Below are 27,257 nucleotides of genomic sequence, written 5' to 3'. Positions count from 1 at the left end.
TAAAAATCCGTCGCCTCTGTCGAAAGTTTTAGGCAGACATGCAAACATACATACATACATACATACATACATACATTTATATATTGGTAGCTCAAATTTTCGACCCAAATCGATTAAAAAGCTTGCTCTATCTCTGAATACCCTTTATATAAAGTTTCACATGTTCAGACCAGAAATTGTCTGAGTAATTTGGTAGAGACCGCAGAGGTCAAATTTTTTTAAAATTTGACCCCTATTATGACCCCTTAACATTTATTGTTTTGGGCTCAAATCAAATTATTAAGTTAGATCCATGTCCAAGGAACCTATATCCAAAATTTCAAGTGTTTATACCCAAAATTGTCGGAGGAGTTTGGTAGAGTTCTCAAAGGTCAAATTGTCGAACTTTGACACCTTACCAGCCAAATTTCTGGTCAAAAATGGGTTCCAAAGATTTTTCCCAAATCTCAGTACCCTGTATATCAAATTTCGAATCTGTAGACTAAAAATTGACAGTTATTCTGTAGAGAAATGTACACAAACAGACAGACAAACACTTTCACTTTTATAGATATATATATATAGATAGATAGGTAGTTGGAATATAGGGTGGAATGATAAAAGTGTCGCCCCCCCAAAATAACAACACTACAGCTTTATTTAAAAAACTTGTATTGAAAAAATCAATTCACATAACTTGATTATATAGTAGAGCTGGCATATATTCAATGTAACCACCTTCAGCTTCAATCACTGCCTCAATACGGGTATGGTACAAGGAGCATGCCTTTTCCACAAGCGCCAGTGGGAGCTTGATGAAAACTCAGCAGATGGCCGCGATCAGGCTGGTTTTGGTGTTGTGGGAGGTCATGTTGGTGATGTTCTCGATGTATGACCAAATGAAGTAGTCCAACGGGTTCAGGTTGGAGTCTCCTTGGACTTGTGGGCCGGCACCAAGTCCTGCTGCCACACCCAGGTTCTGCCAGCAGCCACTTGATTGCACCAGGAGATCACCACACTTTTCAGCACATCCAGGTACATATTGGTATTGACTTTGTAACAGACTTCGAAGTCAACTAGTAGATGGTCTGCAATAAAAAAAGAAAACCGATTTTCATGAAACGGAATGGAATCATGTCGCCTTTTCTATGGCGACAATTTTATAGTTCCACCCTGTATATCAATGCTCTATCTTGAATATTGAGTTTTTTCATCTGCTTAGGATTATCCCATAAATATTAGTATTAATATACTCACTTTAAGTTTACAGAATTATTCTATTTGTACACTTGAATTTTTTTAATACACACACACACACACACACACACACACACACACACACACACACACACACACACACACACACACACACACACACACAATCATGCTATCAAAGAATATATATTTAACAAAGCAAAATTTATCAAGATAAGAAAAACTCAACACTAATAAGAGGAGCAAACAAATATATTAAATAAAAGATGAGAAATATAAGGTATATAACTTTATTATCTTTATGATATTGTTGGGGACTTGCATAAGTCCCATGAAACAAATAAATAAATAAAAAATACACTACCAAATAATGTAAAATAAACTTTTGTTTATTTTCGTTAAAAGAAAATAAATTACATTTTTAGTATGTGCAAAGGTGGCAGCCTGTGTGAAAGAAGGAAGGGAGGAAAAAGGTGAAGACTTGAGAGCGTGAGAGAAAAAGTCCGACCGTGTTGTGGCGAAGTGAGAGAAAGAGAGAGTCAAGTAATGTTCTCTGATGTGCGAAAAAAGCTGTCATTTCAGCTACTGAATTCGCTGGATGAGTGTTCGACTTGCAACGTCTGATGTCCCTCTCTAATGAGAGAAGTTTTTTTTTGCCTTTTATTTTTCTTTAGAGGCTCCTAGAGGCTTGCAAAAAATGTTTTTTAAATCGAGCCCTAATTGGTCAAAGATTCATATTTTTGACGAAAAAACCGTGTTTTCAACTATGTCGGCCATTTCTCGAGCGTCCTGCTTTTTGAGAAGTTTGGTGTGAGTGAATGCTCTAATTCCTGCGCAAATGAATTTATAAATTTTAATGTGTGTGTGTATATCTTAAAAAATAAAATAAGAAACAGCAGAATATCACCAAAACAATAAGGAGAAGTAAAAGGGGAAATAAAGAACAAGAAACCTCTTTCAGCCATGCTATTTCAAAGCTCAAAAGGGAAAGGCCAGAATTATACAAAATGCAAATATAGATAAAACCTGGCTTAATAACATTTAGATATGAAATGAGTAAAAGGAATAGGATAAGATGGTAAAAAATAAGAAATATTAAAAGTAGGTACAATATATAAGTGTAAATTGGAAGGGTAGTATATTTGTAAGTAATAGTAAAAACAATATGGGCCACTATGAAATAATGGAGATCATTAAAAAAGAGGAAATAATAAAAGAAGAAAAGAAAAGTAGGGAAGATCGATGAGAAAGTGGAAAGGAGATATAAAAGGTAAACAAAAGATACGGAAATACATATATAAAACTAGCAGTATCTACTAATTGGCGTTGCCCCGTGGAAACGTACCCCCCCCAATCGAAAAAAAAGTACCGTTATTGTTGTTGTTGTTGTTGTTGTTGTTGTTGTTGTCCAATCTCCAACTCCCAAGCTCCTCATGTTACGAACGGCTTTCAGAATAGACACCCCTTACTCCTCATGGTAAGAATGGCTATCGGAATGGATACCCCCCCCCACTTCCCCTTGTCAAGAACTGATGGTGAAAGGTGGTTTAATAAGGACATTGAGCAACCCCCAGCCGTAAAAACAAAGAAGAAAATAATAGCGAGAGAAAAAAGAAAAAAAATTAGACGTAGTATGCAGTCCGGGTGAAAAGAGGTGAAAAAAAGTAGTAGGCAGGCAGGCTGGTCCAAATCTGTATAGCGAAGGAGGAAAAGAAGGTGTAAAAAAATAAGACATAGATTTAGCCGTCGCAGCCACGGTGACTTACGACGTCACGGGCGGTCCAAATAATATTAGTCATCGCAAGCTGTATGATGACTTTTGAGAGAGAGAGAGAGAGAGAGAGAGAGAGAGAGAGAGAGAGAGAGAGAGAGAGAGAGAGAGTCTGTAAGTTGTGATGAACTAAATTCGTGTTTTTAAAAAAGAACAAAAGCAAATACTTTATCTGACAGTTTTAAACATGGAAATTAAAAAAAAAAAGAAAATGTGGCTCATTATATATTTGTTATTACATAGTTTGGGTGAGGGATCAAGTAAAGATTAGATACCCCGTAGCAGAAGACGAATATTGGCGAACATTTCAAGTGACACCGGTTGTTTAACTTTGACATTGCCGTTGGTTGTTTGTAAACACGTCAAATAGCAGACATGGTCGAATGTTCGCGAGCAAGATTTTTAAAAAATATAGTTACAAAACTTTTTAAGATTTAAAATAAAAAATATATATTTACAAAACATGTTTTTTTATATTAAATATTTACAAAATTTTAAGGATTAAAAAAAAAACAACCTTTTTCTATTTACACAAAACTTTTGAATGTAAGTAATAAAACGAACGTATTCAAAAAATATATTTAAAATAAATAGGTGTCGTTCTGAGTGCGTTTTTATATATTTACAGACATTTTTGATAAAACTAATAATAATAATAATAATAATAATAATAATAATAATAATAATAATAGAAATAAATGGTAAATTTTTACGACATGCTCCAGCGTATTATAAACACCCCAACCTCCCTATGTTCAGAATAAACACCCCCAACGTCAAAAGCCGTTCTTAACATGGGGAAGTTGGAGGGGGTTATTCCGAAAGCCCTTCTTAACATGAGGTGGTCGGGAGTGTTTATACTACGCTGGGGCAGGTTGTAAAATAATACCAAATAAATAAATAAATAAATAAGCCAACGTTTAAACTGAGACGTTCGGATGATGTCAGTTAAAAATACATAATTTCAAAAAAAAATTAAAGAAAATTATTATCAAACTTTTTAATGGCAGAAACAAATATAAAATAACTGACTTGTTCGGATTTTTGCGACCAAGATTAAATTTTATGTGTTTTCGTTTTTTTTTTTTTTTTTTTTTTTTATCTTTCTTTGTGTGTGTTTTAATACAATTTAATATTTATTTAAAGTGCGATGTATGTAGGTGGTCAGTGAAGAAAAAATCCTTCTAGACTGAGGCAATTTTTTTCATAATAAAATCACAAGTATAAGCAACAAGTATAAACAATCGAGATTTAAAAAATATATTTTATTCACATATCTTTTATAACTTTTATTTTTTTATAAAGATGAAGTGTACTATCACAAGATATAAATCTTTATAATTTTCATTTTTATTTTAAAAAATAAAAAACTTGCTATTTGCTTACTTCTCGACAAGGGCAAATTAAATACAAGTAAGTTTAGCGTCCGAAATTCAAAAGTTCTAATGTTTTGTAATTTATATAGTCCATTCTTTTTATTAAAAAAAAAATTATTATAATTATAATTAATATTACAGAAAGGCAGCCATTTATTTAAATATATTTTGTTAAATTTACGTTCGTTTTGTTACTTACACTAAAAAGTTTTGTGTAAATAGAAAAAAGTTTTTTTTTTTTAATCCTTAAAAGTTTTGTAAATATTTAATATTACAAAACATGTTTTGTAAATATATATATTTTTCTTTTAAATCTTAAAAAGTTTTGTAAATATATTTTTTTTAAATCTTACTCGCGAACATTTGACCATGTCTGCTATTTGACGTGTTTACAAACAACCAACGGCAATGTCAAGGTTGAACAATCGGTGTCACTTGAAATGTTCGCCAGCATTCGTCATCTGCTACGGGGTATCTAATCTTTACTTGATCCCATAGTTTTTAATGCTTTCTAGTTGATCCCAAAAAATAAAGTTATCACGAGCGGTTTGCAGAAACATTTTTATGTTTCCCTTCTCATTTGTTTGGCTGTTGTGCGTGGTTAATAGAGGTTAAACAACGATAGAACGTGTATAATTTAATAGTGTCTCTGCAGTTTAATTAACCGTTGTTCCGTGAGTAGCGCGCTGAAATTTATCGTTTAACATATAAAAAAATTACGTGTTTACATTTGGGGGCGGGCGACCATAAAAAGAAAAACAATTGAAACTGTAGTAATGTTGACAGGTTAATTACCGGCTTCTTCGACTAAAAATAGTTCGTCTCAAATTTGTATTAAGAAGCAGAATTTATTTAAGAACAAAAACATGAAATCCTATACTAAGGAAATGAAACGAAACTTCTTGCTTTTTTTTTTTTACTTACTGCGATACTTGACGTTAATTATTTCACTTTTCACCGCAACAAAAACTAAAGTAGGAAAATAATTTGTAATAAAAGAAATTAGGTGCATGCAAAATAATGAAAAATAACAAATCACCGTTTTAGTTAGTTCTGGTAATAGAAGCACACAAAGAAAAACGTGACAAAGACAAGATTTAGAAGTCATCATATTAAAGGAAAATGTTAAGGTGGAAACAGTAAGAGTTTACAACTATTGAGAACTATCATTGCCGGTTGATTGGTTTTGTGTTAGGCTACCACAATTACCAAATCCCCCCCATACACAAAAATTACCAGCACCCCTCCCTTAAAAATATGTAGCCATAAAGTGGGTGCTAATTTTATATTAAATTAATATAGAAAAGTGTTCCACCACATTTTATAACTATGAATTCATTATATCTTAGAAAGTACTTGTTTCCTGTAATTTTTCTCGTTATTATTGTTTTCCGCGTCACTGTAAACCTAGAATAGTAGTAATTTCTAAGACTGCACCTTTAACAAAGAAATGAAATAGAAATAAACAAATGAAAATCAGCCCAAAAAATAAATAAAAGGACCGCCCCCCCCAAAAAAAAACAAATGGTCCCCAACATTTTATAACTACCTACAAAATGAAACAAAAATAAACAAATGAAAAAAAAAACCCAAAAACAAATAAGAAGGAAACATAAAGAAACAAAGCTTTTTCGTTTCATTTCGTTAAAATCATAAACAAAGAAGAAAATTGAAAAAGAAGAAAAGAAAATTGTTTCGTTTCATTTCGACAGTAAAAAAAAAAATGAGAAAAATGGGAGAAAAATACGAAATGGTATCGCTTTTTAATCGCAAGGTGTATGATAACTTTAAAGAGGGAGGTAGGGATATATATATATTTCAATATAGAAGGAAACACGTTATCGGACATTTATAGATATGTAAGCTCCCTCCCTCAAAAAAGAAAGAAAAACTAAGGAAACGTGGATCATATTTTTTTTTTGTTACGTAGTTTTTAATGCTTTCTAATTGAGTTCACAGAAACATTTCTATGTTTTCCTTCTTATTTGTTTGTGGGGGTAGGGGATACTGTTTAACATTTCACATAAATTCTGTGTTTACATTTAGTTGGGGTGCATAATCTGTATAAAAATCTAGATTTATGGATGTTTCTGTACCGGTAAGAGATTTTATAGTTTTCGAAGTGTTCGTTTAATACCGGGATTAGTTTTATTCTAGAATAGGAGAATGGCACGTATCAGCCAATCAGAAACACCGGAATATGTCTGGGGAGACGTTATTGTTTTTTTGTAGGGAGGAATGGAAGGTGAGTGCTATGTCTATGAGTTTAAGGATCAGTTACAAAGGGTGTGGTTTCAATATATGTACCCTGTGTATAAATTTATGCGGTATAGAGAGGTGAAAGTGGGAATTACTTCCTCTGTGGATTATTGTGATGGTGATGCTGTCACTCCTAGGATTTAATCTAGGATTTTATTATAACGAATAAATGTGTCTAAAATGTTGTTCTACAGTTACATAAGATAGTGGCTAATACTGTAGACATAATAAATTTGTACGTGGCTTCTGTTCTTATAAACCTACGGTATTTTGGTCCAGAGGGGAATTTCTGCAATCAAATTATTATATATAGGATAAAACGATCTGAAAGTAAAGAAAATAGGATCCAAAGATTTTTTAACATCCATATTAAAAAACTTTAAGGTGTTCGAAAAATGAAAAAAAATAACATAGAGAGAGAGAGAGAGAGAGAGAGAGAGAGAGAGAGAGAGAGAGAGAGGGAGGGTGGAGCATTTTAAAAGTAATAGTCAATGTTTATATAAAGATATTGGAGACATAATTTACGAGTGCTGGTCCCGTGGCCTTGGTGTAGAACTACCGATTATGGACTAGATAGATAAATTCGATTTCTGGCTTAGAATGAGTGCTAGTCTAGCTGTACTGAAGAGGTGTGATACAGCGAAACAATCTGTCTAGGGATGACTATATATATATATATATATATATATATATATATATATATATATACATATACATATATATATGTGTGTGTGTGTGTGCGCGCGCGCGCGTGTGTGTGTGTGTGTCTGTGTGTGTGTGTGTGTGTGTGTGTGTGTGTGTGTGTGTGTGTGTGTGTGTGATTTTGTTTGTATCTACCTATCTCAGTCTGTCCATATCTCTCTATCTCCCAGTTTGTTTACGTCTGTCAAATCTGGTCACAATGCGCTAAATAGTTTTACTGAATAAGAATAATGCAATCTTTTGGTCAACCTATGAACACATGTGCCGTGTGCTCGCAATAATTATGCGTAAAATAAAAAAGAGTTGTTTAAAAATCAGATTCTCGGCATTTCTGAACAAATAAATGTTTCACGTTATTGATTTTATCAATTGTGAGCAAAAAATCTGTTGTCACTTTTTTATGTCAAGCAATAAAAAAAATAAAGTGCGGGGAGAGGGAGATAATTTTTTTTTTAATTCAAAATCCTACTAAGCGGATTGGATTAACCTGTCACATGACTTCATTACAATACTATGCCTATCAGGACAGATCACGTGATCAATTTAAAATTTAAAAGTAACTGAATTTTTACTGACCAATAGGAAGCGTTATCATCTAATTTGACAACAGACACATTGGCTTCTTCTGTAAGCCTACTAAAAGAGTATAAAAAATCAAATAACAAAAATAAAACAAGTTTTTCAGTTCTAGTGTGATTGTTTATTACAAAAACCAATAACTCCTCGATATCAGCCATCTATCACGGACAGATAATCCACTATCTCTTCTTCCATCCCACTCAAATACATAAAAAAAACAGCCTTTCTTTTCCTTTACGAACTCTACCTTAAACCATCGGATTATTATTGACTGTCAATGGACGACTCACTTCTATCATATGTTTCTATTTTAAGAGAATCTTTTATCACCTAACATCACACGCAAAAAGCAGTTATGCGTTCTATGAATAAATCGTGTATTATTGCTTGTTTTCATATAAAATTGTGCAGAGGTTAATGGTGGAGAAGCTTGTTTAAAATCGCCATTTTGAAATAGGATAGCGGCGTCTGTATTTTTCTTATTGGCGTTGTTTGAAATGAAGAAAAGGGTTCTCACAGTTTTCAGTTAAAAGGAAAAACTGTCGCATTCATAAATAAAGACTTATTTTCTTTCAATGATAAATGTCCCTGATAGACGATACGGCTACACACTGACCAATCAGCTTTAGGGTGCATTAATTTCCTCTGCCCTCCGAAGAAATTCTTCAGTGTCTTTGAGAATCACTGTCGATAAGCAAAGAGAACCCTGACAGCAATGAGAAAAAAATCTCTCTCTCTCTCTCTCTCACTCTCTCTCTCTCTCTCTCTCTCTCTCTCTCTCTCTCTCTCTCTCTCACACACACACACACACACACACACACACACACACACATATATATATATATATATATATATCTTTCCTGTCCACTGAACACTCCAGCATCGACAATCTTCGCCTGTAGATAATTTCTTCACTTGGGCGCTCTCTAACTTTCTTCGAGTTAAATAAATCTGTTCGTTGTGTTAAAAGAAAATCCCTTTCCTTTACAAGCTTTACCTGAAACCATTGCATTGGTATTGACCGACAACGATTCACTTCTATCATATATTTCTTGCTTTTTGTTTTGTTTGTTTTTTGTTGTTTTTTTTCTTTCCGTGCGATGTTTTCGTTAATATATCGAAGTGCATCTCATATTTCTACAAAACTTTACAATTTGAATCAACTTTATTCTATAGTCTCATCAACTCAACATATGATCCGGAGAGAGTCATGGACACAAGAATATAAGACAGGTTTGTACAGCCGGCATATATTTTGTTTTATAAAAATGAAATTGAGTTCCCTCTCATCCAACAAAGCCATTGCTAAAGGTAAAAAGGGCGATATTGAAGACATTGCCATGAATGGTGCAAAGAAGGTGCTAGAAAACTACTCACATCATCCATGCATGGAGTATTGTCACATTTGTGCTGGTGCATCAACCACTATATTTTCTCTTTTAAACAGGATGCAAAAAGGAGTCTACAATCTAATAGGTCTGGTACTGTCAACCAAGCTCCAACCCCTTTCCCACTGCCACAATGCTGCCTCCCTGTGCCTGTTTTACAAGTGCTTTAATTAAATACACTTTGACGAAGTCATAGCATTGTGCCCCCTCAACATAAACCCCGCCTAACCCGACAAGCAGCAAAACACCATCCATTCACTGTAGGGGTCCTTAGATGTAAGAAAGCTTTCTTCTGTGATAGTTTCTTCCCTCCAACTGTTAGACTTTGGAATTCCCTCCCTGTTTCCTGCTTCTCTGCATTAACATATAGAAAATCAACTGCAATGTGAACATACATCTCGCTGCTCAATTTCCTACATAGTGTCGCTGTATGGTTCCAAATAGTAGCCATATCGATATGCCTCGTTTGGAGTGAATAAGACCAAAACACTCTATCTATATCTATGTATCGCCCTGTCTATATATATAATGTATGTGTTTGTGGGGGGGGGGCGTGGCTCAGAGGCTAAGGAATGAGAGTTGAGAGTTGAATGTTTCAGTTTCGATTCTAGTTGATGGCACCCAAATTATATATATATATATATATATATATATATATATATATATATATATATATATATATATATATATATATATATAAATATATATATATAAATATATATATATATATATATATATATATATATAATTTGGGTGCCATCAACTAGAATCGAAATTGTAGTCAGTTGGGAAGCAGTAAAATGGAACAGAGTTTCACAGACGTGCAGTTCTAAAAAAGAAGCTTTGTTCATGGAATCTATAGTTAGGTTAAGGCACAGATAAAGAGTTGGTGAAACTATTAATAGTGGTTTCAGTTAGACGAGTATTTTTCATAAATGTACGGCCAAGGTGGACCATAGATTGAAGCTCAGATGAGTATTTGTCATGAAAATAACGATAAAGCCGAGACAGGCTCACAACATCTCTTCTGTGGGAAAGAGGTTACAGAGAAGAGAAAAGGGCATCCCCCACTAGGCTACAAAGTCTATTTTGAACTCTGTCAAGACAGGATAAGCTGCTTCTAGCAATTCTTGCTCAGATGTGGCAACAGTACTCCATCCTTGGACGTACTTGGCTCTTATACAGGTACAGAATTGCATCAGTAGTGAGATATCTATTGGAATGGTAGAACCATCCCACCATTTTTCCAGCAGCCTTGGCAACAGATGTACATTCAATCTCAGATCAGGAGTAAAGATCATACTTCTGACATGTTTAATGATTGCTGTATGCGAAGTGAGTTGAATATTTGTGAGAGAATCTAACCTCTTGCAATTTAAAAGGGCCTCAGAAAGTGTTTGAATATATAATTTTGAAAATCAATACAACACAGGACTTTTTAATGTAAACATTTATTAGTTTACTAGCTGTACCCAGCCACGCGTTGCTGTGGCTCAGTTTGTTAAAATGGAACACATGTGAAAGTAGAGAAAAGTTTGATTCTTTTTTTCAAGAGAATGTACAAATTATTTTTTTTAACAGATGTTAAGAAAATAAACAGAAAAATACTTCCATCATTAATTATGCAAAAAAATAAATAAAATGTTGATTTAGTGTTTCAATATGCTCATAAATTACGATAAAACTTGCTGAGTATGCACTGTTTTACGGTTGTTGTAAAAATGGAACGGAAACTTAAATTTCGCTTCATTTTAATCTTTCTTAATTTTTTAATTGTGCCCCCCCCTCAAACGAATATAATCAAAACAGTAACATTCAACAATTGTACTTTATGTATATAAACCCAAAATATTTATTAAAAAAAAAAAAATTTAAAAAAAGTTAATAACGAAAGGGAAATAATTCCATTTTTAAACGAAAAAGTCAGTTTACCTAACTTACTGTATTAATGCTATTTTTTTTAAGCAAGAAAAAGAAAAAGGTAAATATCCAGATACGCTACTACAGAACACCGACCACTCTAATTTGTTTTTTTTATAGGTAATTGAGGTCGCTGACAACGAATCTGATAGTTAAACTTGGGGCAAATTTACCGTTTGCGTGGTATTTACCCCTGAACCCACGAACTTCTTTCCACCATTTTGCAGCTTCCGTTTATGCTACGCGCATGCACGCTGTAGCATAAACGACGGCTTCACCAAGCAAACTACGTTGGGGGGAGGGGATTTTTTTTTCCAGGACATATAATTTTCGAATTTTCAAAAATACATTATAGTGCTTTTTGGGTGGAAAATTTTAAATTAGCTGAAAAAGAAATAAAATAAGAAAAGGAAAGCACACCAAGTTGGAGTAGGGGGGGGTAATTTATCTGTTTTTTTTTTACCTGGAACATCGAATTTTCAAATTTTCCATAAGTAACGCACCGACATTTACCAATTAGAACACCATTTAACATTTTCCGAAGATTTTACTTTGTACATTGGGGGCGCAAGCGGGGGGGGGGCGGATGTGATGTTGGGGCGCACGCGTGCCCCAACATCACATTCCCCCCCCCCCAAACAAATTAGAGTGGTCGGTGTTCTGTAGTAGCGTATCTGGATATTTACCAAAAAAAATATTTAGGTTTGGCTATAAATTCCTAAACTCATTTCACCCTAAATAATTTAGGTGACTGACATAGGAATCTAATTAAATCTTTAATTTCCTGAATAGTATGCGAGAATTCATTTTTCTTCGAGTTATATCGAATACATTAATACGGACTTTAGGGGCTTTTTTTCGTAATGTTACTGTAAAAATTATTTTCTATTGTTACAAATTACGATGCTTTAAAAAAAAGCAAAAATAAATTCTTGCGTTTTTTATTTACTACTGAAAACCATAACTTTAGTAAAGGTATTTTTTGTTTAAACAAAATAAAACATTTTCACTAAGAGTTAAGTAAAAATAATTAGTTCATTATATTCTGCGATCATTATTTGAAAAATACTGCAATTTTCATTAAAATTCGTTAATTTCCTGATTTTTGGTGAATTTTTAAGTAAAGGGAGGAGTCAAAATGTGTATACACTTTGAGCGTCGGCATTCATTTTGTGTGGTTAATTTAAATTAAAGTTCAATCACATGGTTACATTATCAATAATCATGTAATTAAACCCATTGAAAATTTACCGATATTGTAAACACATTCTGTTTCCAGTAGTGTTTTTTCAGTGATGCAATGTTGTCAACTGAGATTTAAAAAAAAACCCCGCGAGATCAGGAGAAAGAAATGTCCAGAAAATCGCTAGATTTTTAACTTATCGTCTGAAATTTTCAAAAATCGCTAATCCCCCCCCCAAAAAAAAACTCCATAATGTTCCGTGTTTTCTTACTATTTGTTTCAGGAATTATATTGAAGCGGTTAGCTCCCCAGAAGGCTTACATATTTTATCAGCTAGTTTTGCCTGTTTTTTTCAGAGAGGGTATTTTTTTTTGCGGGAAACAAATCATAAACTTAAACTTTTTATAATAAAAGTTAAATTGAAATATACTGCAAATTAAACATTACAATAATGGTGCAACATATTTTGAAATTAGAAAAATAAAAAACAAAAAAACTTTGTTTTAGCATATTAAAAGTATTTAGGTTGGTAGATAATTAAATTCTACTGTATTGGTATAAGTTTTTTTTTTTGCTGTTGTTTCTTGCTTTTTACACTTTTAGATCGTATTTTAAACTAAACTTCGGAGGTTGGAATGCCCCCCCCCACCTAAAATGTACTTGGAAAAATCGATTTTATAGTGAGATTTAAGAATGGTTAATCGAAAAAAAAGGTGAAAAACAAAACAAATGATCAATAAATAATTGTTACCAAAGGCAATAAATGCTACTTTTTTTACTTACATGAATGAGTTTATTTTATGTTTTAAAGTATTTTCAAGCGCTTTTCTTTATTTTTTAATAATCTAAAATGGCGGGTGTGTGGGTGCCAAATATCTCCAGATTTTCTAGAATTCCCTGCTAGATTGCAAACGCAATCTCCAGATCTAACAGGAAAACCGCAAAATTGTAACACTGGTCACGTGACAGGAAGCGGTAATAAATAATTGTCCCTAAATAAAAAAAATGGCCTCGCGGTACAAAGAAAAAAACTATTTATCATAGAAAAATTAAGTATAATGTTATAATTAAAAAGAAATATATAAAAACACACATGGATATAGTAAACATATTATACCAAAACGTGGAAGCCATCCGTCCAGTGGTTTTTTAGACAATTAATTGCGAACGAACCAAGAGTTACATTTTTATATATATAGATTAAGAAATTATTTTCTAAAATATTTTGTTTATATATGTTTACATTTTGATAATATAGATAATCCAAATTTTCGGTGATGTTTCTCACCTTCGTCACCTTCCTTTTTTATTTTCATTCTTAAATGTGACAAACAGTCAAACAGACGACCAAGGGAAAAACCGTTTAACAAATTCACACTGCCGCGTATCCTTCTCGAGACTTGAAGATTTAAAATTATCACCGTTTAAACAACACACAGACTTCGCTCTTCTATTTTACTTTGCCACACAGAGGCATGAAGAGAAAGAAAAACAGGAGAGGAAAGTCCCTGACAAAGATGGGAGGTGTCACTGTAAATTTAGATTATAAACTAATGTTTATTTTAAAAATCCTGCGTTGTTATTGGATTTCTAAATTATAGATTTATTTAACTTGAAACAATGCTTCCTAAGAGAAAAAAAAATCCTCATCTGAATTACGAAACAGGTGTTGCCAAGAAATTGACCATTTCAACATACTTAAAGAAATAAACAGTGAGATAGTCAACATCTTGAAATTTGGAATATAAACTTTTGTCATTTATATATATACTAGCAGAAGTACCCGTCGTTGACTCGGTTCAAAAACAGCCTACAGAAAATGGACTGTGATTGATGAAAGTATGATAGGTTATGAAAAGGAGGGGGTTGTAAAGAAATAGGTTTTGATACTCAAAACTTTTATCCTAAGCAAAATATAATGAAAGTAAAGATAATTTTCGCGAAAATATATTTTTTTATATCAACTTTGTTTCCATTTGTAGCCAAGAGTGACCGACAAAATGATGTTTCCTTACAAAGAGAAAATGTTATGTATATAATAATATAAATATACAATAAATAGATGTAACCATAGTCATTTTTTTTGTATAAAAATATATAATAAATAGATGTTACCATAGTCATTTTTTTAGTCAAGTTACTTTATGGTAGAAAAGTTCATTGGTTTGTATTTTTAAGTAGTTTGTAAAAATTGTTTTTTTAATTCATGAACCGGTTTGGAAAAAAATCAAAATGGCAGCAACTTTGAAATGGAGAGCCCCGTTTTCAATTTGAAGGAGGGGCAGCTGAGCATTCTGTGTTAACAATTTAAGAGAGTTGCGTCAACGTAAGGAACATTTATAAACATATTTTAATGTTTTCCGTAATTTTTTGCTTGAGGAATATTCGATTATGGCATGTGTAGTTTATATAAAAATTCATTTAAATAGTTATCGCCTCAAATTTCGTTTTAATTTCGGTTCGCTGAAATTATTACAAGTAAAGAGCATTAAAATCTATTTCAAAACAAAAAAAAAACATGAACTGAACTTTTATTGACTATAGTAATATTTATTTCTTGTATATTTATTTTTTCGGGTAGTCGTTTGTTGGCTTTTCTGCTAAACACTCTTACTAAATAATATTAACGAAATATCGAAAAACAAAGAAACAAAAACAGTTTGGAAAAATAATGAAGCTTTACTTACTTTAGTAAAATAACATGAAACAGCAAAATGGGGTATTAAAAAAGTAAACACGTAATTACTTTAGTTTTTTAAAGCAAAGAATCGATATAATTATGAATCAGAAGAAAACGGCGTCATTTTCAAGCAGAACAGTTTCGTTTCAGTTTTATAGAATTGAACGGTGTAGTATTGCGCCATCGGATTCAGGGTTGTACTATTGTAATGTAAAGTAAAGAACACGCAGAAAGGGTTGTCATCAACTGAATTTCTTCTAGGTCACTGACAAAAATAAAACTTAAACAGATATATAAATAAAAATAAAAAAAAATTATGCAAATGTTTTTAAAAAGACACGTAATCATGTGAGCAGGAGTTTTTCCTTCTTTTCACACGATAACAAGTAACGTTTTTATTTTTAATTAGTTATCTATTTTCGAAAGAGTGCCACGTGCAAGTGGAGAAGGGAAAAACCAGACTTATGCAAAATTTGTATCGAGAATTGTCTAAAGTTCCGACTTTTTTATTTTTTTGGCTTTCACTTTAATAAGAACGTGAATTTATGAGGTGAATTTATTCGACACAATATGATTCAACTCAAAAAATAAATAAAAGCTAACTTGAATTAAGATTAAAGTTAAGGTATTATTGTGGCCCTCCACCCCTTTTAAAAAAACCTTGTTAAACTTTGTGACATATTTACATTCTATGGAGGTCAGGTGCGAACGAACACCCAATAATTTTATTATACCATATTTCTTCAAACTGAAACATAATTATCAAAGTATACTTACGCAAATAGATATGAAAAGTCTTTCTTAAAGTTAGTGCCATATTTCCATGGAGTACAGGCGCGAATGCAGACCCCACAATTTTATTATACCATCCCTATTTAAGTTGAAACATATTTATCAAAGTATTCTTATGTACATCTATATCAAAAACCCTTGCAAACGTTTTTTTTTTCATTTTTTATTTCCATACTTTGGGGGCTAAGCGCGAACGCAGACCCCACAATTTTTATGAACCACCGTTCTGCCAGATCAAAAATACCCATTCCGGATCCTCGATACATCTATCATTATACGTAATCAGTTTTTTAAAATAGTCAACCATATAGGAACCTGTTCGTGACCAGATACACACACACACACACACACACACACACACACACACACACACACACACACACACACACACACACACACACACATGTTCCGCTTTATATTATACTAGCATGGGTATCCGGCGTTGCCCGGGTGTTTGGGGGGTGTATGATGAACAAAAAAAATAAAATAAAATAAAATAAAACAAAAAACAAAAAAGGTCAATTTTTTTAACTTTGACCCCTATTATGACCCCATAACATTTATCATTTTGGGCACCAATCGAGTTATTAAGTTAGATCCATGTCCAAGGAACCTATGTCTAAAATTTCAAGTGTTTAGACCTAAAATTGTCGAAGGAGTTTGGTAGAGTTCTCAAATGTCAAATCGCTGAACTTTGACCCCTTAACAGCCAAATTTCTGGCCGAAAACTGATCATATCGATTTTTGCAAATCTCAGTACCCTGTATATCAAATTTCGAGTCTGTAGACTAAAAATTGACAGAGGTAATGCGTAGGGAAATGTACACAGACACACAGACAGACACATAGACAGACAGACACACAGACACGTTCAGTTTTATAGATATATAGACTAGCATTTTCGCTTGGCTTTGCCCGGGCCCTATGTACTGTTCCTAAGGTTATGTGCATATGTATATATTAAAAAGTGTGAATATGTAAAGTAATGCCTTTCTGTATAATAGTCTCCCTTAACTACCATAGAGAAAAGACAGACAGACATTTTCACTTTTATAGATATATAGATAGATAGATAGATAGATTGGATGCAATATATAGGAATGATTTAAAAAGTATAAAAAAAGACTCATGCGCCACCACCGAGAATCGAAACCAAAACGTTCAGCTCACGATTTAGTTTGCCTCTGCCGTAAATGACAGGGCTCTGAAAACATATTTACTGCAGGGCTAAAAATTAAAACATGAATCAATAGCTATTATGTTATGCATTCGTAATACTGGCGTTCGACCTTCACCTGGCAAATTTCGTTTTTTTTTAATTTCCACACTTTTGCACCGATTTCTCCGGGCTAAAACACAAATATAAAGTTTTGCATGGATTCACATACCTTATATGTGAAGTTTCATGTCTGTAGACCAAAAACGATATGAGGAGTTTGATAGGCAAAATTTGTTCAACAAAAATATATACGTATGCATAAATATATATGGAAACAATTTTGTGTTTACTATAAAGTTTTTACGCAAATATTATGCAAGTATAAATCATATAGAATATCCCCTATAAATTATTTGGGTTCTTTTGTGTATTGATATTCATATTAAAACCCTTTAATCTATTTATTTCAAAAGAAAATACAACTTTGTTATATATGGATCGTGGAATTGCATTAATCTGCAAAATATCTAGCTAATTTGCATATTCTTTTAAGCATTCATTTTAATTAATTTCCTATTAGTTTTTTCGGTTATCTTATGGGATGATCATCTTTAGTTTACTATTACGTGTAATTATATTCATGCAGATATTCTACATGATTTATACTTGTGTAATATTTCCGTAAAAGGTTATAGTAAACAGAAATTTCTTTCTATATATACATCTATGTATATATATATATATATATATATATATATATATATATATATATATATATATATATATATTTGTTTAAAAAATTTTGCCTACCAAATTCCTCTGTCAGTTTTCGGTCTACAGACATGAAACTTAATATATAGGATATTCGAACCCATGTAAAACTTTATATTTGGGTTTTAGCCGGGGAAAATTGGTGCAAAAGTGTGAAAATTAAAAAAATGGAATTTGCCAGGTTAAGATCGAACAACGGCATTACGAATATGCATGTGCAGTGGTTCATGTTGTAATTTTTAGCCTTACAGCAAACATGTCTTCATAGGTCAAACGAAAAACTAAATTGTAAGCTAAATGTTTTGGTTTCAATTCCAGTGGTGGCGCACGAATCATATTTTTTTTTTTACTTTTTAAATCATTACAATATATATTGGGTCCAATATAATACAATAATGAATACGAAATCTGCATTAATCAAAATATCATATTTAAGCGTATTTTACGACCGGGCAATGCCATGCGGCCTGCTATATATATATATATATATATATATATATATATATATATATATATATATATATATATATATATATATATAATGTTAGAATTAGTAAGTATATTAGAAGACGACATCCTGAAAAATGTCAGGAGACATCGCGAATGCTGCTGATGTTGTATTTCGAGCTTGTGTCATAAACAAGGTACCATAACCTTTACAGAAACATTGAAGTTCACAAACTGCATTCGTACCTTGGTAACTTATTGCTCTCCTTGTACGTGTCTTTGTGTGATTCTTTCAGACTGAAGATTCTTCCAGACTGTTTAGTGCCTAAATCAAAATTCTTTATTTACACATTTAAAAGGATGAAAAACTACCCCAAGACAGAAGAGGTATATTCAATTCGATCTTCATCCTAAATTACTGATCAATGTGGTAGGGGTGGAGACAGAGGAGATCGATAATCACTCTTTAATTGTCAGCTCAGTTTTATATCCATACGTTACGAGCTTTCAAATAGAATTTCCTTCTCTCTCACACTTTGTCTTTGGGTCATCATATCAGGAAACGACACCGAATCCTGCCAGGATGATTAACAATGCAAGAGATGATATCCGGAATCCTTCTGGGATGCTTAAACGAAATCCCGATCATGATAGAGTTTCTATTTACAATGCCTCCCCATGAGACAGCGTTAGACACCAGGGTCGTTTTTTAACGTGGACAAAAGGAGCAAAAATAAAAATTGTCAGGACTTCTCCTCCATTGAGAGAGAACAAGAAATTGAAATGCAGCATCTGAAGAACATATACTACACTTTGATCTTGACCCGAAGGCCAACTCAATATCAGATGACAACATCCTGAATTATGTTAACCTTTTTTTTTTTTTTTTTTACATGGGGATCACCACTTATCAAGGCCTGTAAGCCACTCGGGGATAAGGGTTATTTTGTGTACAATAATCAATGGGATAATATCGTAGTAATAGTTGGTATTGGAGATTTGATAAAGCGTCTTACTTAAGGGGCTGATTAATCAGGAATTTGTTTATGTTGGACTTGAAGACGTCCAAGTTGTAGTCAGGTGGGAAACAGGCAAACGGAAGAGAATTCCACAGGTGTGCACTTCTCAGAAAAAAAGCTATGTTCATGGAATCTACGTTTTGAGTTAGGCACAGATAAAGAGTGAGGGAAATTACTGACAGTGGTTTTAGCATGACGGGTGTTTATCATGAAGGATTGGCGAGGGGGGACCAGAGATTAGAGCTCGGACGAGCACCTGCCATGGAAATAATGATAAAACAAAGACAGGCTCGCAACGTCTCTTCTGTGGGAGAGAGGTTGCAGGGAAGAGAAGAGAGCATCCCCCACTAAGCCACGAAGTCTATTTTGTACCCTGTCAAGGCAGGATAGGCTGTTTTTTGAAGCTCCAGCCTAAATGTGGCAGCAGTACTCCATCTTTGGACGTACTTGGTTTTTATAGAGATAGAGAATTGCATCAGCAGTGAGATATCTTCTGGAGCGGTAGATGGATCCTACCATTTTCCCAGCGGCCCGGGCAACAAACTTTATATACATGTTCCATTTCAGATCAGGAGTAAAGGTCAAACCCAGGAGCTTGTCAAAACATAAAGCCTCCCCAAGACGAGAGCCATCCATTTCAATTGATGCTAGATGAGGAACAGAGCGTTAATGATGTAAAGTTAGGAGCTTGGTTTTAGATGCATTAAAAGTAACCAGCCATCTCTTCCCCCACTGAACGACGCGCTCAAGATCAGAGGAGAGGGAATCAGAGAGAGCTTTGTCATTTATGGCCTTTGATGTGTTGCTGTAGATGGTCGTGTCATCAGCATAGATGTCAACGAATGAATTTAGTATGTGTTTTGGGATATCATTGATGTCGATCAGGAAGAGAGTTGGGCCCAGGATGGATCCCTGGGGGACTCCAGCATTAATACTGTGGGCCTCTGATTTCTGCCCATCATCCACTACTCTTCTGAACCTATCAGAGAGAAATGATTTAATGATAGAGAGAATATTTTCAGTTATACCGTAGCTGGAAATCTTGTGAAGTAGACCCTTATGCCAAACCTTATCGAAGGACTTTGATATGTCAAGAGCAATTACCCTAGAAAGGAAGCCTTTGTCGAGAGATTCACTAATCCTATGGGATTAGCACATCAGCTGTAGATCTAGCAGAATGGAAACCATATTGCATGTCACTAAGGAGGTTATTTCTGCTGAGGTGGTTGACTACTGCTTTATTTAATATGGATTCATGACACACAAGAGACTTATTGGTCTGTACTGAGAGGGAGATGATTTATCACCTGAGTTCTTAAATACAGGCATACTGACGAGGTTTTCCAGGGTGTTGGAAAGCACTTCTCCTTAAGGCAACGCTTAAACAGTTTTGTAAGTATGGGGACAAGTTCTGGTCGAAGCTTTTTCAACACTATAATTGGAATGCCGTCTGGTCCAGTTGCTTTACTGGAATCAAGGTTCTTGATTAGTTTGGCGACCTCGTACACAGATATTTGTATGTTGGACAGGGTGTTGTCTGTTGTAGGAGGAAATATAGGGAGTTGATGGCCTTCGTCGCAGAGGGTAGAGTCAGGTGCAAAGTTCTTGGCAAATAGTTTGGCCTTGTCTGATGCTGATGAGATGACCTCAGGTCCATTGATGATGGTTGGGATGGAACGCACGTTTCTGTTCAGGATCCTGTTTGCTATTTGCCAGAACTGGTGGGAACCAAGCCGCTGCTCATCTACTTTGGATTTGACGGACTGAGCATATAGCTCTCTTGCATTTTTTATTACTCTTTTACAGTGGTTGCTGGCAGTCCTGAAGACAGCTTTAGTCTCAGTATATCTATTACGTTGGTAGCTATGGAAAAAGTGATTTCTGTGCGTAATGGCAGCGGCACATTCTGGGGAGAACCATGGGTGGCTGTTAAGTTTTGTTGGAATTTTTTAGATGGTATGAATCGGTCTATGCCTACAATTAACCATTCGGTAAGGTCTGATACTATAGAGGATACATCCTTTTTAAACATGGAATGCAGAGGTAGATCAGATATGAATGTACGGAAGCTATCCCAGTCAGCCATAGAGTATCGATATACAGTACGCTGGAGAGGTATATCTGAAGACTTATTACATTTCATTTTTATCTTAACTGATACAACTGTGTGATCGGAGGATCCCAGGGGAGATAGGACGGAACATGAACATAGCTCAGGGGAAGTTGTGAGAAAAAGGTCTAGAAGGCTTGCATACTGACCAGTAGTATCGGGCACACGGATGGGTTCATGAACAATCTGAGTGAGGTCATAGGCAATGGCAAAATCATGACAGAACCTCTCCTCATCATCTGTCTTATTTGAGTGGGTCAGTCATTCCACATTATGGACATTGAAGTCACCGCAAATGTGAATGGTAGCCGAAGGATGAGCAGACAGGATGAGCTCAATTTTCTTAAGGACAGTAACTCCCCTGTTATGGGGGCGATAGAGAACAAATATGAATGTGGTGGTGTAAGCAAGTGCAAGCCGGAAGCACATATAAGGTAAATTAGGGTTTTCTCTGTTTCAAATAGTACAAAATGAAGACACACATGAAATAATGTTAGAATATGAAAAACAAAACGAGAGCACAAATTCAGTATAACGTCTGATATTCAGTGCCTTCATAACCTCTTTACCTGCTCTTCAATTGAATATGTCTGATTAATGATGTCTCATTAATGACGTATGAAAGAATCTGACTTCAGAAATAATATTCATAAATTGACTGATATTTGATTTAACCTTATCTAATATAAGAACAGTAGACCTCAATTACACCTGATCTTCTTTTTGTAAGTTATTTTTATTGCATACCGAATTATTATGAAACTCAAAATTTATGAATTAGACATTTCTGAATTATTTTTAATCCCGTTAATTGATTGAAGAATGGAGCAAATAGAAAAATCTATTGAAATCAGACTTCAAAGGAATATTTTTTTAAATGAAGATTTAACCGGATTTATTCATAATTTTTTTTGTGCATTTTTATTTACTTTCCATGTTTCAATTTTTGTTCCTTGCACTTTTTTTAACATTTATAAATAAGCGTTTTTATCGTTCATTTATTTCTAGCATTTTATGGCTTAACGTTGCTTTTAATCCGACAGATCAGATCAATTTTTTTATGCATATTTAATGTTAATTCTAACAAACCTTTCAGACACAAAAGAAAAAAGAAAGAAAAAGACGAAAATTTTTAGAAAGAAACAAGAAAAAAAAATAGATGAAAGAATATGTTTATGACGAACACTAAATTTAATACAAAATAATATAACAGTGCAATTCGAAACTACAAGCATGGACTGAAAGTTTATGGGAATAGGAACGTCATCAAGATCACGTCATGTAATCATTCAGTCATAAAATACATTTAATCTAATGTATAATTTTATCTAATAATATCCGTACACTTTAATGAGATTTAGAAGAGAGAACTGCAAAAAGACTAACGAATTAATTAGCTCTCATACCCATTGAACGCCATTCAATTTGAAGATAGTTTCCATATAAGCAAATTTTTTGCCTCTCAAAAGAGCATCCTCATCTTTAGTGCAATCCTCTATAAAAAAGCTTATCAGAGCGTTATGAAAACTTTCGCCTCCCTTCAAATATTTCAAATCAGCCACTAATCCCTCCATTTGCCTTCGATACAATAGACAAAATATAATAGTTAGTCATAAATGTATCGTAAAAACAATTCTTTTAGTCACAGTCATTACATTTTTTATTTCAATTTCGTTTCTATCTCTGTTTATGTAAAGTTAAGTATGTCTATATATAGGATTCACTCCTAAACTCATTAACCAATTATTACGAATTTTGGAACACAACTGCTAAGCAGAATGTGGATAATTCGTCCTTTATTTAGTAAGAGTTTAATGTAAAAGATGAGGTGGAAGATTTTTGTGAAAATTCGCATACCTTTGATCTTTGTGAAATTTAAAATATATATATAGACACCAATTAATAAATTTCAGTTTTTTGCTGTTTTTTAAAGAGTTTTAAGTGGCATAATATGGGCATAATCTTCGATTTGAATATTCAATTATTTCCAAACTGCATAACATTTCGTCCATAATCAGTAGACATCTATTTATTAAGATTCTCCGAATTTCACTTTCTTCTTAAAACCCTTAAGCCTTAATTTTTAGATATTTTCTAGAATCGAACTCATGTAATGGATTTTGATTAAAATTGGAATAAGGATTCTAGACATAAAGTAAATTTTATAAGAAGAAACAAAAGTGGTGTAAATCTATTGTTTTCTTTTGGAAATGGGTTTTACCTGTCCTGAGACAGATATTGTTCCAGTATATATATATATATATATATATATATATATATATATATATATATATATATATATATATATATATATATATATATATGGGGGGGGGAGCTGGATGTATTCCTCAACACACACACGCTCCCGCAATTAATCGAGTAAACTTGTAAAAGAACTAACGAATTAACTAGCTTTCATCATTGTAACTTCACTGCAGTTTGATATAAGCAGAAAATGGTTGCATCTCAAAATAAAATACTTCGCTATCACTAGAGACCCTCTAGAGCACAACTCAATAATCCTAAAACTGACTCTATGACAAAGCAGTAGAGATATCAGTAAAATTTTCATTTCCAACACAATGTCTGAGAGAAGTTTTATTTCATACAAGTTGTATTCAGTTTCTGTAGATAAACAGATTATGTTAAAACCAGGAATGCATCAATTAATCGGCAAGTAATCGATAATCGGCCTTATCAACCACTTTGCCGATTAATCAGTGATTGGAAACGGCCGATTAATTACTTTTCTCTTTCCTACTAAATTTAAACCATTTCATCAATACCAAGTGACTCATCAGATAGCGTTGGCACATTAACACAATTTGACATTTGTTAAGTACCTGGCTACTATTATGGCTTTTTGATTTTTTTCTGCTTTATTAAATGAAATTACAAAATACAATTTCCAATTCTTAAATGAAATATGATTAAACAATTAAATTAGAAATAAAGAAATTACAAACAAACTATGAAGTAGAAATTCCAATTCTTAAGTGAATAGCTATAAGCTGAAGTTTTGCTTCCACTGGAGTATGTTGTAGTGGTTACGTCTGCTCTGCACCTGCTGCTGCTCTGCATCCTCTTTTATTTCCGTTGCTTGTTTTTAGAGTAGAGAGGAGATGATGCGGAACTCGACGGCAGAGATGAACACCATTCCAAAAGAAGACTTCCAGAGGTGTTTCTAGCAGCGGAACGATCGGTGGGCTAAGTGTGTGCAAGCACAAGGGGCCTATTTTGAAAAGGATTAGAGTCCAAACTCCGTCAGGTATGTGAAATATTTTTTCTGACCTAAGGTTGAATACTTTTTAGACAGGCCTCGTATGGATATATTGGGACCAGATCAATCGACCCCAAAGCTATCAGAGTGTAGACCATTGTTGAAATGGCTTATTCTTTGTTGGTTGAAGTATCGTTCTGGCCCAGTCCAGTCCTAGGAGGTCCAACCTCTTAGGCTTTGCCGCCTCACTGTTTGAGGAATGCTAATGGAGCTGCCCAGGCATTTTTTATGTTAAGGTGTTATTCCTTTAATGTGCTGGTTTTTCATCCCACTTTTTTTGTTATGGAAAGGCGATAAATATTTCTCTTTCTACATATAATAAAATAACTATCAGGAGGTCCACAAGCAAAATAAGGTTGGGAACCCCTGATGTAGATAAATGTTTGAGAAGCATTTGAGAATTCTTTTTTCTTTGTTGGCTGAAAATGGCAGCAATTGTTCCGAGAGGAAATTAAAGATTACTAAGCCAAATAGATTTTGCCTGGATAAAGAAATTCTAAAAAAACAAAACAAAAAAAAACTTCATTCTTTTCTTGAACAAATACGAAATGCAATTCGATATTTTGCAACAATTGTTGGCTTATCTTTTTCATTTTTTTTTTATGCAACCTTAGATTTGAAATATTCTTCTGCAGCCTCTTTTAAATTTTGCCTCAAATCAAATTTCAGAATTCTTTTTTTGCTAATCCGGCCGACTTCCATAAACTGATTCAGACTCTAAAAGGTTCAACAATGAAGTGTTTAATTCTTTTCTTTCTCTCCAGGTTATGTACGTTCTTTTATTTATTAAATTTATGTAGTTTTTTTTCCAAATGAAAAGAAGTTTGTATTGTTACAAAATAAAATAGGTTTCGATTCTATCACAAAATGTTTAATCCGAAGCTTGAGAATCTTCTAACATCGTGTAAAATTCTTTTTTTTTTTGGGGGGGGGGGCATCTGATTATCATCTTTAAAGTGATTTTTCCGTGTTTTTGACGTGCCCTTCTCATCTTTTCTGTTTGCCTTTATTCCTTTTTGTTTTGTTTTGGAAAAATGTGCTTTTTTTTTATTATTAATAAACGATCATCATAAAAAAAAAAACAGCCTGTAAAACCCAAGATAGTATTTTCATTACAGGTTGCGAAAGGGGCGTAAGGCAAACAGAGAAAAATATTGGGATTCACCCAAATAAAAAATAAAATAATAATAAAAAATGAAAATTGTGAACTGATTCTGTCTTTACTTATTGGGATGCAACTAATCAGTATATAATATTTAAAACATCATTTCATTGAATTTTTTAAAAACAATTTGGACTATATTATAAGCGATATATACCTTAAAATATATACTTTTTATATAAACTCAGAAATATATATATATATATATATATATATATATATATATATATATATATATATATATATATATATATATATATAAACTTTGATCTCAGTTTAAGGCAGTTGCTTCTTTGGCTGCACTGAAGAGCATGATTAATACAAAACTAGCAGAACCTGTGGAAATTCCACAGGGGACTGATTCATATATAATATATTGATGTTGGCATTCAGCGTAAATGAAGACGCTCTGATATTATTATAGCTTTTTTGTTAAAACTGCAAAAGTATTTATCCAAGCTAGCAGGGACGCCCGGCGTAGCCAGGTCGTAAAATACGCTTAAATATGATATTTTAATTCTTGCAGATTTCGTATATATTATTATAGAGTTAATGTTCTATCGATTTTTATATATTATAAAGTTACGATTTCAAAAGTAAAAAATATATCTAAATGACTTGGGTTCATCAGCTTGAATCGAAACCGAATCCCAAACCCGACAGATCACCGGAGTTAAGCAACGTTGAGCCTGGCTAGTACTTGATGGGTGACCATTTTGGAATTCTAGGTGCTGTATGTGCTTTCCGCTTATCTTGGTATTGTTTCCAGTCGTCCTGAACCTCCGTTTGCCACTGGTATTCAACAGTGTCGATTCAGGAGAGATGTGGTTGGAGATTGCGCAACTCTTGCCACAAAAATTTCATGCGCAGGCACCCTTACCGTGGGTATTCATAGTCTGTCAAGACTGAAGGAAGCCTTTATATATATATATATATATATATATATATATATATATATATATATAACTTTAGTTCCTTCATCTATAATCGAAATCGAAACCAAAACTTAAAAAAAATTCTTGATAAAATTATTTTGAAAAATGGATTATTGGAGTGCCATCAGCTATAGTCGAAAGCGAAACCAAAACTCATGAAGAATTCTTGGTAAAATTATTTATTACAAGAAATGGAAGTAGATAACAATTAAATGACCCAGATGTAAGCGTGACACAGAAAATAACACACACGCTATCATATTAATATTAAAACTATCGGAACCTGTCGAAATTCCACAGGGTACTCATTGATACGTAATATATTGATGTTGGCATTCTGTAGATTTTCAGTGTAAATGGAGACGTTCTGATATTATTGTAGCTTGTTTGTTAAAACTGCAAAAGTATTTATCTAAGCAAGCACGAACGCCCGGCAAAGCCCAGTTGTAAAGTACGCTTAAATATGATATTCTAATTCTTGCAGATTTCGTATACATTATTATAGAGTTAATGTTCTATGATTTTTATAT

The 27,257-nt window shown here is 33.3% G+C and overlaps 1 long non-coding RNA gene across 1 annotated transcript in view; it reads right to left on the bottom strand.

The window, feature by feature from the left end:
- Positions 1-634: 634 nt before the first annotated feature.
- Positions 635-27,257, bottom strand: part of LOC145242479 (uncharacterized) — a 45,428-nt gene continuing 18,805 nt past the window's right edge. The window contains exon 2 of the long non-coding RNA XR_013862744.1: positions 635-1,067. This is a non-coding gene — a long non-coding RNA (uncharacterized LOC145242479). The remainder of the gene's footprint in view (positions 1,068-27,257) is intronic.

This window comes from Euprymna scolopes, chromosome 21 (assembly GCF_053919585.1).
Source record: "Euprymna scolopes isolate OS-2025 chromosome 21, ASM5391958v1, whole genome shotgun sequence".
Taxonomy (NCBI): Eukaryota; Metazoa; Mollusca; class Cephalopoda; order Sepiida; family Sepiolidae; genus Euprymna; species Euprymna scolopes.
This window is presented reverse-complemented; position numbering and strand designations above follow the sequence as displayed.